This window comes from Scyliorhinus torazame, chromosome 2 (assembly GCF_047496885.1).
Source record: "Scyliorhinus torazame isolate Kashiwa2021f chromosome 2, sScyTor2.1, whole genome shotgun sequence".
Classification (NCBI taxonomy): domain Eukaryota; kingdom Metazoa; phylum Chordata; class Chondrichthyes; order Carcharhiniformes; family Scyliorhinidae; genus Scyliorhinus; species Scyliorhinus torazame.
In genome coordinates, this window is record NC_092708.1 from 220,782,392 (window position 1) to 220,795,228 (window position 12,837).

Consider the following 12,837-nt stretch of genomic DNA (forward strand, 5'->3'; position numbering starts at 1 on the left):
CAACATCATGGCCGGAATTCTCTGGCCGTTGTGATTCTCTTTTCTCACTGGAACGCACACCTGCCCATGGCATTCCCAGCAGCCTGGTGTGGCTTCGATGGGAAATCCCAGTGACAAGCGACGGAAAGGGAGAAGAATCCTGCTACCAGCGAACGGCACGCCACCGACAAACCTGCGGCTGGGGGAGTTTTGGGCAGTGGGGGAAAAATAATGAGGGGCCCAAAGAAACTGCTAATGTGCAGCAGGCTTTGGAAAATAATCTTGTGAGAAGCATTTTTAAATGCTAATTGATGATATGGTCTGATATTTGATATGGCAATATTCCTGAGAGATTAGCTGAGGCTTTTAAGTGCTGTAACTGAATGGAGAAAGTAATGATTGATGCAGCTTCCCAACATTGTGCAGCGAGGTTTCTCCGAGGGCTCAACTGACGAGCAGTAATTTTCAGACAAGAAACAGGAGGACCTGCTTCTTCATCAACCCCTCTCTGGCTATTGCTAACTGTGAGTAAGCTCTACATTATCTTAATCATGATTAGGTGTGGCAGGGTTCTGCATCATGCTGCTAGTGCTACAGATTGGGTTTTTGTTTAAATGCATGTAAAACAAGTTGTAAGCACTGTCCACAGTTGCTAGATCCACATCAGTGGCTGCTGCAGATTGACAATCGGAATCCATCTGATTACTGGTTGGACCAAAATATTTCTCCAAGTACCTGAGCTGTCATGGGGGCACAGTGGTTAGCACTGCTGCCTCGCAGCGCCAGAGACCCGGGTTCGATTCCGGCTTTGGGTGCTGTCTGCGTGGAGTTTGCACGTTCTCCCTGAGTCTGCGTGGGTTTCCTCTGGGTTCTCCGGTTTTCTCCCACAATCCAAGGATGTGCAGGTTAGGTGGACTGGCCATGATCAATGTACAGGGTTACGGGGATAGGGCGGAGGAGTGGACCAAGGTAGAGTGCTATTTTGGAGGGTCGGTGCAGACTCAATGGGGCGAATGGCCTCCTTCTGCATTGTAGGGCTTCTATGGATTAATTACAGTTTTAGGTTCCCCCAATGTCCTGTTTACACCAGGGTAAATATCAGAGATGGTGGGCAGTCAGTGTGGTGGTAAGAGGGTGTGTTGAAGTCAGCATTCCGACACCATCTGCATATCTGCACCCACAGTTTAAGGCTCCTCGACAGAACTGTGCACTTGGGAATTAAGCAAAGGCTTAATTTCAGTTGATGAAAGTACAGCAATCTCCATTTGTTCAGATAATCTCTTTTTCAGTTTGAGAGTAAATTAGCTGATGTTGAACTGTGTGGGGTATGGTACAGGGCTAGTGCTAATGCCAGCTCATGGAGCAGGAAAGGAGGAAGCAATGTGTTACTTACTATCTGCTGCGGCATTCTGGCTGATCAAGCCCTTTGCTGTATAGTGCAACAGAGAGCTGCGTTTACATCAACATAGTGACAAATTCAGAATTCACTCCACTGCCCTATTTGATAGAATAGTTTGGGTGAGGTACCACAGGGCTGTTGGCATCTGTGGAATTTTGATTATCCTCAATTGTGAAGCGAGTGCCAGGATAAGGTGTGCAGAGGAAACGGCTGGGATTATATTCCGACCCACAGTGAAGTTAATCATAGGTTAAGGTTAATGTTGTACAGGTGTAATTGGTCGATGTGTTTCAACAAAGTCTAATTATTACTTGAGGAAGCTGCAGTATTTCTATTCCTCCAGGTCTCCTCCCAGGTTCAGGTAACCAAGCAACCCAGACACTCTCCCAGGTCAGACAATTCCACCAACAGAATATCTAGGACGCCATGCGATGCAACAGGACGCTGAGTGTTGGATTTGTGTCTTTTCTCAAATAATTCAGGAACTTTTAGAAATTCTTCTCCCTTGAGATTTATCCACAGGGTGTTGGCAGGTGACGTGAAATGAAGTTAGGCAGCCACAGAGGGTGAAGTGCTAATCGCCAGGGATAAGGATTCCTCAGGTAAGTTTTATCTGATGCTGAAGTGTATTATATAACCTATTGGTCAGCTTCTTATTCAGTTTCCTTTCTGATGTGTTACTGGAACTGCAGAGGTTAGTTTACTGGGCAGAGGCTGTTAGTAGTAAGGAAGGACAAATTAATTCGTGAACATATGCAACAAGGATTCAGTGCAATCATTTACCCAAAAGGCAGCCAGCTCCTCAGCCCCTTGATGCTGTACCCCCATTCAACAAGATTCCTGTTGATCTGTATCATAACCCCATCTGCCTGCCTTGTTTACATATTACTTCACAGCCTTGTCCAAAAATCTCAGTTTTCACATCTTGAATTGACCCCCAGCCTTATCAGACTTTTAGGGGAGAATGTTTCAGATTTCAGCTAAAGTTAACTGAAGACGTTCTTTTTAATTCTGCTGCTTGTGTCCTAACTCACACTAAGTCCAATTCATCCATTACCCTTGTGTGCACAGATCTACTTTGGCTGCTATTTTGGCTCCCAATAACAAAGCTCCGATTTTAAAATTAACATCCTGACATGTGTACATGAGAATTAGGAGCCGGATTAGGTCAGTCGTGCCTTTGAGCCTGCTCTGCGATTTGATGAGATCTTGGCTACCTGATTGATGACCTCAACTCTATTTTCTTGCCCATCCCATAGTACCTTTGACTTCCTTATCAATCAAGACGTAATCTAATGCAGCCTTAAAAATAATCAATGGCCGTGCCTCTATTGCTGTCTGGGGAAGAGAATTCCATAGACTAACTTAGATAAATAATTCTTCTCATTTCTGTCTAAAATGGGACATCCCTTTATTTTTAAATTGTTCCTAGTTCTAGTGTTTCTCTGAAGGAGAAACATCCTCTCAGCATTCACCCCCTGTGAACTCTCCTCAGGATTGTAAATGTTTCATAGAATTTATCATAGAATTTACAATGCAGAAGGAGGCCATTTGGCCCATCGAGCCTGCACCGGCTCTTGGAAAGAGCACCCTACCCAAGGTCCACACCTCCACCCTATCCCCATAACCCAGTAACCCCACCCAACACTAAGGGCAATTTTGGACACTAAGGGCAATTTATCATGGCCAATCCACCTAACCTGCACATCTTTGGACTGTGGGAGGAAACCGGAGCACCCGGAGGAAACCCACGCACTCACGAGGAGGATGTGCAGACTCCGCACAGACAGTGACCCAAGCCGGAATCGAACCTGGGACCCTGGAGCTGTGAAGCAATTGTGCTATTCACAATGCTACCGTGCTGCCCTGATTCAATAAGTTTCAATAAGATTATCTTCTAAACTACAAAGTTCTTCCAAATCCAATGGATAGAGACCCAACCTGTCCAAACTTCTCTCTTCGGACCCCTTCATCCCATGAATGAGCTGAATGAACCTTATCCGATATGCTTCCAATGCTTCCATTCCTTTCTTAAACAAGGAGACCAAAGCTGTACAGAATTCCACATTAACTGACGCAAAACCTCCCTACTTTTGTATTCTATTCTCCTTGCACTAAACAACATTCCATTTGCCTTCCGAATCACTTGCTGTACCTGCATACTAACTTATCCTGACTCATGTACCAGTACACCCAGATCCCTCTGTACTGCAATGTTCTGCAATCTCCCTCCATTTAATAAATATGTTGCATTTCCAGTCTTCCTGCCAAAGTGGACAAGTTCACATTTTCCCACATTGTACTCCATTTGCCAATTTTTGCCGACTCACTTAATCTATCTGTGTACCTTTGCAGACTCTTCATGTTCTCATCACAACCTTGCACTCCTACCTATCTTGGTATCATCAGCAAATTTAGCTACCATGCAGTTGGCTCCCCCATCCAAGTTATTGGCATAGATTGTAAATAGTTGAGGCCCCAGTATTATTACCTGTGACACTGCACAAGTTACAATTTGCCAAACCAAACAAAAAACATTTCTCCCTATTCTCTGCTTGCTAACCAATCCTTTATCCATGCTAATATGTTTCACGCTACGCTATGTTAGTTACCTTTGATGTGGCATGTTATCAAATGTCTTTTGGAAATCCAGGTACAGCACATATACAGGTTCCACTTCACCCACATTTTTTGTGGCTTCTTCAAAGAACCATTATCAATGAGTCAAACACGATTTTCCTTAAAATAAACCATGTTGGCTCTGTCCAATTGCATTAAGATTTTCTGGGTGCCCTGCTATGACCTTTTTAATAATAAATTGATGTTAGGCTAACTGGTCTGCATTCTTTCTCCCTCCTTTCTTGAATAAAGAGTGAACTTTGTGATTTTCCAATCTGTTTCGACCTTTCCAGAATAGAAGGAATTTTGGAAATTTACAAACAATATGGGCGGGATTCTCTGACCCTGCGGCGGGTCGGAGAATCGCCAGGGTGGTGCGAATCACGCGACGCCGCTCCGATGCTGGTCCGCCGTTACTCCGGCGACTGGGGAATCGGCGCCATTGGCGCTGGCGCAGGCGCAGCGCCGATCAGGAGCCGCTCAACGTTGCCCCCCCCTGCGGCAATTCTCCCCCTGCGATGGGCCTGGTGCCCTCCGAGTTAGGCCGAGTCCCGCCGGTGTCGTTCTCGTGTGGTCCTACCCGGCGGGACCTCGGCATTCATGCTGCGGGAGGTGGCCTGGTGGGGGGAGGGGGAATCCGACTCCGGGGGGGGCCTCCACGGTGGCCTGGCCCATGATCGGGGCCTGCCGATCGGCGTGCGGGCTTATCCCGGTGGGGGCCTATGTTCCTCTGCACCGGGTCTCCGCCATGTTGCGTCGGGGCCAGCGCGGAGACGGCAACCCACGTGCATGCGCGGACTCGCGGCGCTCGTGCTGACGCCCGTGCTGACGCACGTATCAGCAGCTGGAGCAGAATGAGGCTCTCCAGTGCCGTGCTGGCCCCCTGTGCGGCGCAGGATCGCTGATCCTAGGGGCCAGATGACGCCGTCGTAAAATGCTCCAGCGTTTACGATGGCGTCAACACTTAGTCCCAGGATCGGACAGTCCCGCCCTATATCTCTATAAATCCTTGTTTTCAAATCCCTCAGTCTTATCCTGTCCTCCCTATCTCTTAATCTGCTTTACAATCCTTTGTGACATCAATGTGTCTCTAATTCTTCAATCCCTTATTTAATCACTCCAACCCCAATGCTGCCAGAGTCCAAAGCTCTGCCAAATTTCCTTCCTAAACCTCTCCATTGCTCCAGTTCACTTTCCTCTTTTGAGACGGTCTTTAAAAATCTACCTCTTTGGCCAGTGTTTTGGCCATTTGACCTATGGGCTGGATTTTCCATTTGGGAGGCTAAGTGTTCCCGCTGGGATTAAATAGCATATCATTTGTGTTCCCATTGGGGGCCCAATTTGTTCCGCGATTCAGGACACGCAAATGGGCCAGCGTGAATTGAAAGCAATTCCTATCCCAACTGGGGCCAGAATTCGCTCTAAAGAACCTGACAGGCTGGAGTTGCTTCGGAGCTCTCCACTCATCACACTCTTATTCCAGCCACGAAGATGACTCAAAGAAGAATTGCCCCCCCCCCCCCCCCATCTGATTTCAGGAATCTGAAATGGTCCCACTGCTTGATGCCAATGAGGAGAGGAGGGACACTCTCTTCCCCAGAGTGGGTGGCAGATTCAAGCCCACCCTCCTGAACAGCGACTGGGAGGAGGTGGCAGAGGCAGTCAATGCTGCTAGCCTCACCTCGTGATCCTAAGGGGGGGGGGTGTCACTGGTGAGGCTCTGCTCTGAGAGAGGCAGTGTGTCAGGGAAGGTTCCAAAGGCCACGTTTCAGTTATGAGTTCCGTTAATTTCCTGCTTTCTCTGAAGCGGGGCTGTGCCTTTGATGAATGCACTGAGGAGTGCCAACAGCTGGTGGGCCAATGGTTGAGCTTGGCCACGCCCATCCTCTTGATGATACTGCTGGAGAAAGAGGGTTTCCAGAGGGTGGGTGGGCTCCCGGGCTCCCACAGGACCAGGGGCTCTCTGAGCAGTTACAGGATACAGTGAGCAGTCAGCATTGTGTACAGCCAGGAGCCTGTAATTAGCACCAGAGGGATGTGTTGAAAACACACACTGCAGCAATGGCAGTTTGAGTCAGGCCACCTCAAACCCGAGGGGGACACTCTGAGTCCACGGACGTGGCACAAAGTTGATCTCCTCTCTTCTCCCCGCCCAGGCAGCCACTGCCATCCACCCCCCCTCGCTCCCCCTCAACAGCTGTGGCGCCCAGGCCCCGCTTGTAAATACTTGCACCAATTTGCATCCGCGTGACTTCTGTCTGAGAGGGGTGAAGCATGCTGTGCCCAACCCGCTGATGAGATTCAAATCCATGCAAGTGATAGTTTTGCATGGGCCCGCAGGCGCGGGGCGCAAACCTGATTAACGCCGCCAGCAGGGGACCGGAGCATGGGTCAGAATTGGTGCTGGCACAAATCGCAATTTTTCCGTTATATGTTATTCTCCGTCCGATCGCAATTATCATAGAATTTACAGTGCAGAACGAGGCCATTCGGCCCATCGAGTCTGCACCGGCTCTTGGAAAGAGCACCCTACCCAAGGTCAACACCTCCATCCTATCCCCATAACCCAGTAACCCCACCCAACACTAAGGGCAATTTTGGACACTAAGGGCAATTTATCATGGCCAATCCACCTAACCTGCACATCTTTGGACTGTGGGAGGAAACCGGAAAACCCGGAGGAAACCCACGCACACACGGGGAGGATGTGCAGACTCCGCACAGACAGTGACCCAAGCCGGAATCGAACCTGGGACCCTGGAGCTGTGAAGCAATTGTGCTATCCACAATACTACCGTGCTGCCCTCGGCATCGGGAAGCAGAGAATTCAGCCCATTATCTGCTTTTGTGTCCGGTGTCATATTTTGTTTTAGAATGCTCCAGTAAAGCACCTTGGGTTATTTTATGATGTTAAAACACCTGTATCACTAAGTATTTCTAACAATGCTAAAGACGCTTGACACCATCGGAAATCAATTACTCCCTCCACCACTGACGCACAGTAGCAGCAGTGTACACCATCAACAAGATGCACTGCAGGAACTCACTAAGGCTCCTTAGGCAGCACCTTCCAAACCCATGACCACTGCCACCTAGAATAACATGAGCAGCAGATACCTGGGAACACCACCACCTGGAGTTTCCCCTCCAAGTCACTCACTATCCTTATTTGGAAATATATCGCCATTCCTTCACTGTTGCTGGGTCAAAATCCTGGAACACCCTCCCTAACAGCACAGTGGGTGTACCTACACCCCATGGACTGTAGAGGTTCAGGAAGGTAGCTCACTACCAATGGGCAATAAATGCTGGCCAAACTAGAAACACCCACATTCCACGAACGAATAAACAATTAGTTGTGAAAATGGATTGTGCAAGGTTGGGGGACAATGAGGTTGAAAGTGGTGGACGGAAGACCTTCAGGGAGATGAAATTGGTGACAGTTTTGGAATCAATGGCTTGATATTCACTGGTGGTGTCATGGTCCAGGGGAGGTAAGAAGTGGGTCAGAGAGTTGACATTCAGTCTCCACTCAGTAGAGATTTGTTCACTAAGCAACAAGGCACCACCTTGTTAGCAGGTTTAATGACAATATAAAGGTTATGCTGCAAATTGAGAGGACGGTATAAGAACAAAGAAAAGTACAGCACAGGAACAGGCACTTTGGCCCTCCAAGCCTGTGTCGATCATGATGCCCGTCTAAACTAAAACCTTCTGCACTTCCGGGGTCTGTATCCCTCTATTCCCATCCTATTCAATTATTTGTCAAGATGCCTCTTAAAGGCTATCGTATCTGCTTCCACCATCTCCCCCGGCAGCGCGTTCCAGGCACTCAGCACCCTCTGTGTAAAACCTTGCCTCGCACATCTCATAGAACATAGAACAGTCCAGCACAGTACAGGCCCTTCCGCCCAAGATGTTGTGCCGACCATTTGTCCTAATCTAAGATCAACCTAACCTACACCCCTTCAATTTACTGTTGTCCATGTGTCTGTCTAAGAGATGCTTAAGTGTCCCTAATGACTCTGACTCCACCACCTCTGCTGGCAGTGCATTCCACGCACCAACCACTCTCTGTGTGAAGAACCCTACCTCTGGAGACTTCCGGTTGTGACCATGGAGTGAGTGGTCACAGACAGGGCTGTTCCTGTTTAAAGTCACAGAAAAGGGCTCTTTTCACGCAGATCCGGGGGGAATTTTGATGAAAAAGCGTAGGTGAATGTTAGAGGAGTAGTTTACCCCTGGAATGGTACGTCTTCTGATCACCAGACCCGGCAGAAAGCAGTGAGAGGTTTGGCTGGAAAGTTGAAATAGTGTTGTGCTTCACAGACAGTCTCTTCCAGCATGCAGGCGGGGGAGGGGCAAGCTGTAAGGCCCCAGATACAGGAACTGCGGACTTTTATCAAGGAGGAATTCCATAAACAGAGGAAAGAAATGCGTGAGGATCATGCAAAGGCCATTGCAGAAGCTGTGGCACCCCTGAAGAGTACTTTGGAGCGGATGAAGAGGTGTTTGGAGGTGCAGGGGTCGCCGATTCGGGAGATCGAAGGTGGACTGGGCAGCACGGTAGCATTGTGATAGCACAATTGCTTCACAGCTCCAGGGTCCCAGGTTCGATTCCGGCTTGGGTCTCTGTCTGTGAGGAGTCTGCACATCCTCCCCGTGTGTGCGTGGGTTTCCTCCGGGTGCTCCGGTTTCCTCCCACAGTCCAAAGATGTGCAGGTTAGGTGGATTGGCCATGATAAATTGCCCTTAGTGTCCAAAATTGCCCTTAGTGTTGGATGGGGTTGCTGGGTTATGGGGATAGGGTGGAGGTGTTGACCTTGGGTAGGGTGCTCTTTCCAAGAGCCGGTGCAGACTCGATGGGCCGAATGGCCTCCTTCTGCACTGTAAATTCTATATCTATATCTATGATCTCGGACCACAGCGATCGTGTGGTGGCTCTGGAGGCGGAGGTGGGGCTCCTAGGTGACCTTTGTAAAACGTTGAGGGCAAAGGTTGAGGAGCAGGAGAATACCTCGAGAAGACAGAACCTGTGAATAGTGGGCCTGCCTGAAGGAGTGGAAGGTGTGAGTGCCACGAGGTACTTCTCGAAGATGCTGGCGGGGCTGGTGGCAGAAGGGGTGCCGGATAAGGCACCTGAAGTGGACCGAGCGGTGGTCTCTGAGGCAGAAGCAGAGAGCTGGGGAGCCGGCGCGGGCGGTGATCGTGAGACTCCATAAATTTGTGGAGAAAGAGAAAATTCTATGGTGGGCCAGGGAGAAGCATTGCTGCGACTGGGAGGGAAATAACGTCCGGATTTATCAGGACATCGGTGCCGAGTTGGCAAAACAGCGGGCAGGTTTCAACAAGGCCAAGGCGGTGCTGTACCGGCGGCAGAACAGGTTTGGGGTGCTCTACCCAGCGAGATTATGGGTCATGTTTGGAGGCCGGGAGTATTATTTCGAGACCCCAGAAGCGGCCGAAGATTTCATTAAGGAGCATAAACTGGGGGAGAACTGAGCAGACAATGCTTGGGAACCGGGGAGCTTGCACTATGTACTGGTCGGGAGCATGTTTGAAGTGGGTGTAGAGATTGGGGTATTTTTGCATTTTTATGTGGGGGTGGTTTCTGTTCAATGTTGAGATTGTAAGGAGTTGTAGGGGTGAAATGTTTATGTGGGGATGGATGTTCCCATCCCCCCTCCTGTTTTATGGGACTGTTTGTGTTCAACATCTGTTTGTTTGCTTTTGGTGAAGGCTACCTGGAGTTCAGGAGAGGTCCTTGTTTGGGTGGGGGAGGGTAAGACCAGCAGGAGGCCTTCTTCTGGGAGCTGAGGAGTTGGGGGGTGGGGGGAGGGAGGGGGAGGTCATTAGGATGTGCCTTTGGGCAGGGGCAGCCGCGCTAGCAGGTTATGCTGGTGAACGGAAGTGAGGTGGTGGGGGAGAAGGCCAAGAGGGGTTGCCGGGGGGGAGGGGGAAAGGGGAAGTGGGGGGGGGGAAGAAGGGGAAAGCGGGAGGGGGGTTTCTGCGGTGCGGCAGGAGGTGAGAGATGACATGGTCAAGGGCGAAGAAAGGGGCCATCTTGGATGGGCTAGGTCCAGAGTGGAATTAAAGGGGCAGGAGTTAAGTGGGGAAGATGACGGACGGTAGAGGGGATTGGAGGCGCAAGCCTCTGGTAAGGTTGGTAACGTGGAACGTCCGGGGACTGAATGGGCCGGTTAAAAGCGACGGGTGTTCGCGCACCTCAGGAGCTTGAAAGCAGGGGGTGGTCTTTTTGCAGGAGACACACCTCCGTGTGAAGGACCAGGTTAGGTTAACGAAGGGGTGGGTTGGGCAGGTTTTTCGCTTGGGGTTTGATTCAAAATCGAGGGGTGTGGCGATTTTAATGAGCAAAAAAATGGGATTTGTGAGTGCGAAGGAGGTGAGGGATCCAGGTGAGAGATATCTGATTGTGAGTGGGGTATTGGAAGGGGCACCGGTAGTGTTGGTATATGTGTATGCCCCGAATTGGGGTGATGTGGGTTTTATGAGGGGGTTGCTGGCAGCAATCCTGGATTTGGCCACATACCAGTTGATTATGGGAGGAGATTTTAACTGTGTCCTGGAGCTGAGGGTGGATAGATCGAGTCCCAGGTCGATGGGTTGGGTACGAATGGCAAGGGAGCTTGGGGGGGGGGGGTGGTTATGGAGAGGATAGGTATGGTGGATCCATGGCACTTTCAGAACCCAGGGGGAAGGGAATATTCCTTCTTTTCACACGTCTATTAAGGTGTATTCGAGGATTGATTACTTTGTAGTCGGGAGATTTTGGTTGGAGTGGAGGGGGTGGACAATGCGAGGATAGTTATCTCGGACCATGCACCCCACTGGCTGGATATTCGGTTCAGTACGGGACGAGAGCAGAGGCCGGGGTGGAGGTTTGACTCTGGGTTGTTGGCGGATGGAGGTTTTTGTGATAAGGTGCGGTTGGCGATTAGGGATTATGTGGATTTCAATCAGAATGGGGAGGTGTCGGCAGGAATTTTTTGAGAAGCACTGAAGGCAGTGGTCTGGGGAGAAATTAAATCATTTACGGTTCGTGCGAATAAGGAAAGGAGGGCGGAACATGACTGTCTAGTGAGCGAGATAGTGGAGGTGGACAGGGAATGTACATAGAATTTACAGTGCAGAAGGAGGCCACTCGGCCCATCGAGTCCGCACAGGCTCCCGGAAAGAGCACCCCACTCAAAGTCAACACTGAAAGTTTTTTTTTTCTCAGTCTTCCAACATTTCTGTGAGGCTTTTCGATCCTGACCAATAACCATGTTGGGATGGTATTGCTTACAGAATGTGTCAGTTAAAGAAGCCTTCATAGGCTTCAGTCGGTTAACAGAAGGTCTTTTTTAACTGCTTGTAATGATATATACCTCTCACAGCAAAGAGTACAGGCATGGAGCTATCTCTATGTCATAGAATCCCTGCAGAAGGAGGCCATTCAGCCCATCGAGTCTGCATCGGCCCTTGGAAAGTGCACCCCACATAGGTCCCCGCCTCAACCTCATCCCGTAACCCAGTAACCCACACAACCTTTTGGACACTAAGGGGCAATTTATCATGGCCAATCCACCTAACCTGCACTTCTTTGGACTTTGGGAGGAAACCGGAGCACCCGGAGGAAACCCACACAGACACAGGGAGAAAGCGCAAACTCCACACAGACAGTCAACCGAGGCCGGAATTGAACCTGGGTCCCTGGCGCTGTGAGCCAGCAGTGTTAACCACTGTGCCACCCCTAAGTCTTAACAGGTTTCGACTCAACAACATGCTGACCCTAGGTCTGGGTCATATGCTTTCTTACATCACTGTGTAAGTGGTACTGTACTATGCCCCACATTAAACCTGTTATCACTGTCATTGCTTCCATCTGGTGCTGCTGAACCTACAGAGTTTCCAGCCACTAAGGCAGGATTTCACCCTGGAAAAGGACAGAAGTGTTGCCTTAAATAAGTTGACACTGCTTGCAGTGTTAAGTTGCTGTGAGACAACTTCCCTGTCGTGTTAAGTACACTGGTATAACACTGGATGCAGATTAGATCAAAAGATACTCCAGACCTTGAAGTTAGTTCAATCAGGTTTAGTGAACTAATAGCACAGTTAGCACAGTTCTCTGTGAGTTCGACTCTCTGCTAACTTAAGTGTGGTTACTCTGTCTGACTGAACCAGACTAGCTCTTAGCCACGTGGTGGAGGTGTGAGATTGTAACAACACCTTTGACTGACTCTCTGGATGCTCATCAGTGGAAAGAGGTGGAGTGTGAGTGCCTCGTGCCTTTTATAGTCAGATCCCACCCCTGAGTGTCCTGCCTGCTTATTGGTCATGTCTGTGTCCATTAGCCGCTTGTCTGTGCCTGCCTGTATATCATTATGTGTGTGTCTGCACATCATGGTGTCCCCCACTTGGGGGCGGCGGGTAAGGTCTGCGGCACCCCACAAAATCCAACCCATTAGACGCCTCTTACCTCTACAGCCTATTGAGTTTAACCAAGTCATTGTCTTCCCAAATCAGCCAAATAAAAAGTCATTGTTGTCACAGTGTAAGTCAGTAACATGTCCCCTTATTCTCTTTGCTTTCCTTTACCATATTCAGCAAATCAAATCGTCATTAAATTGCTAACAGTTCTATTTGTAACATGGAAGTTGAAGAAGCTTTTACTTTGTTCTCTTTGTTGACTGAGCAAGAATAGTGCTGGGCTGTAGGCCAATTCATGTTGTTCGAGTGCAGTCCATGAGACATTTTGTTGATTGTTGCCCACGTGCAGGGTTTCGACATTCCTCCGGTTCCCGCCGGTAAAGCAAAGACTTGTGAAGTGATGTGCATGA

General features: G+C 49.4%; 1 protein-coding gene across 1 annotated transcript in view; it reads left to right on the plus strand.

Annotated features, from left to right (window-relative positions):
• The first annotated feature begins 415 nt into the window (after nt 1-415).
• Nucleotides 416-12,837, plus strand: part of trpm2 (transient receptor potential cation channel, subfamily M, member 2) — a 350,526-nt gene continuing 338,104 nt past the window's right edge. The window contains exons 1-2 of the mRNA XM_072484225.1: nt 416-503; nt 1,889-1,980. The gene's annotated coding sequence lies outside the window, so the exon portion shown is untranslated. The remainder of the gene's footprint in view (nt 504-1,888; nt 1,981-12,837) is intronic.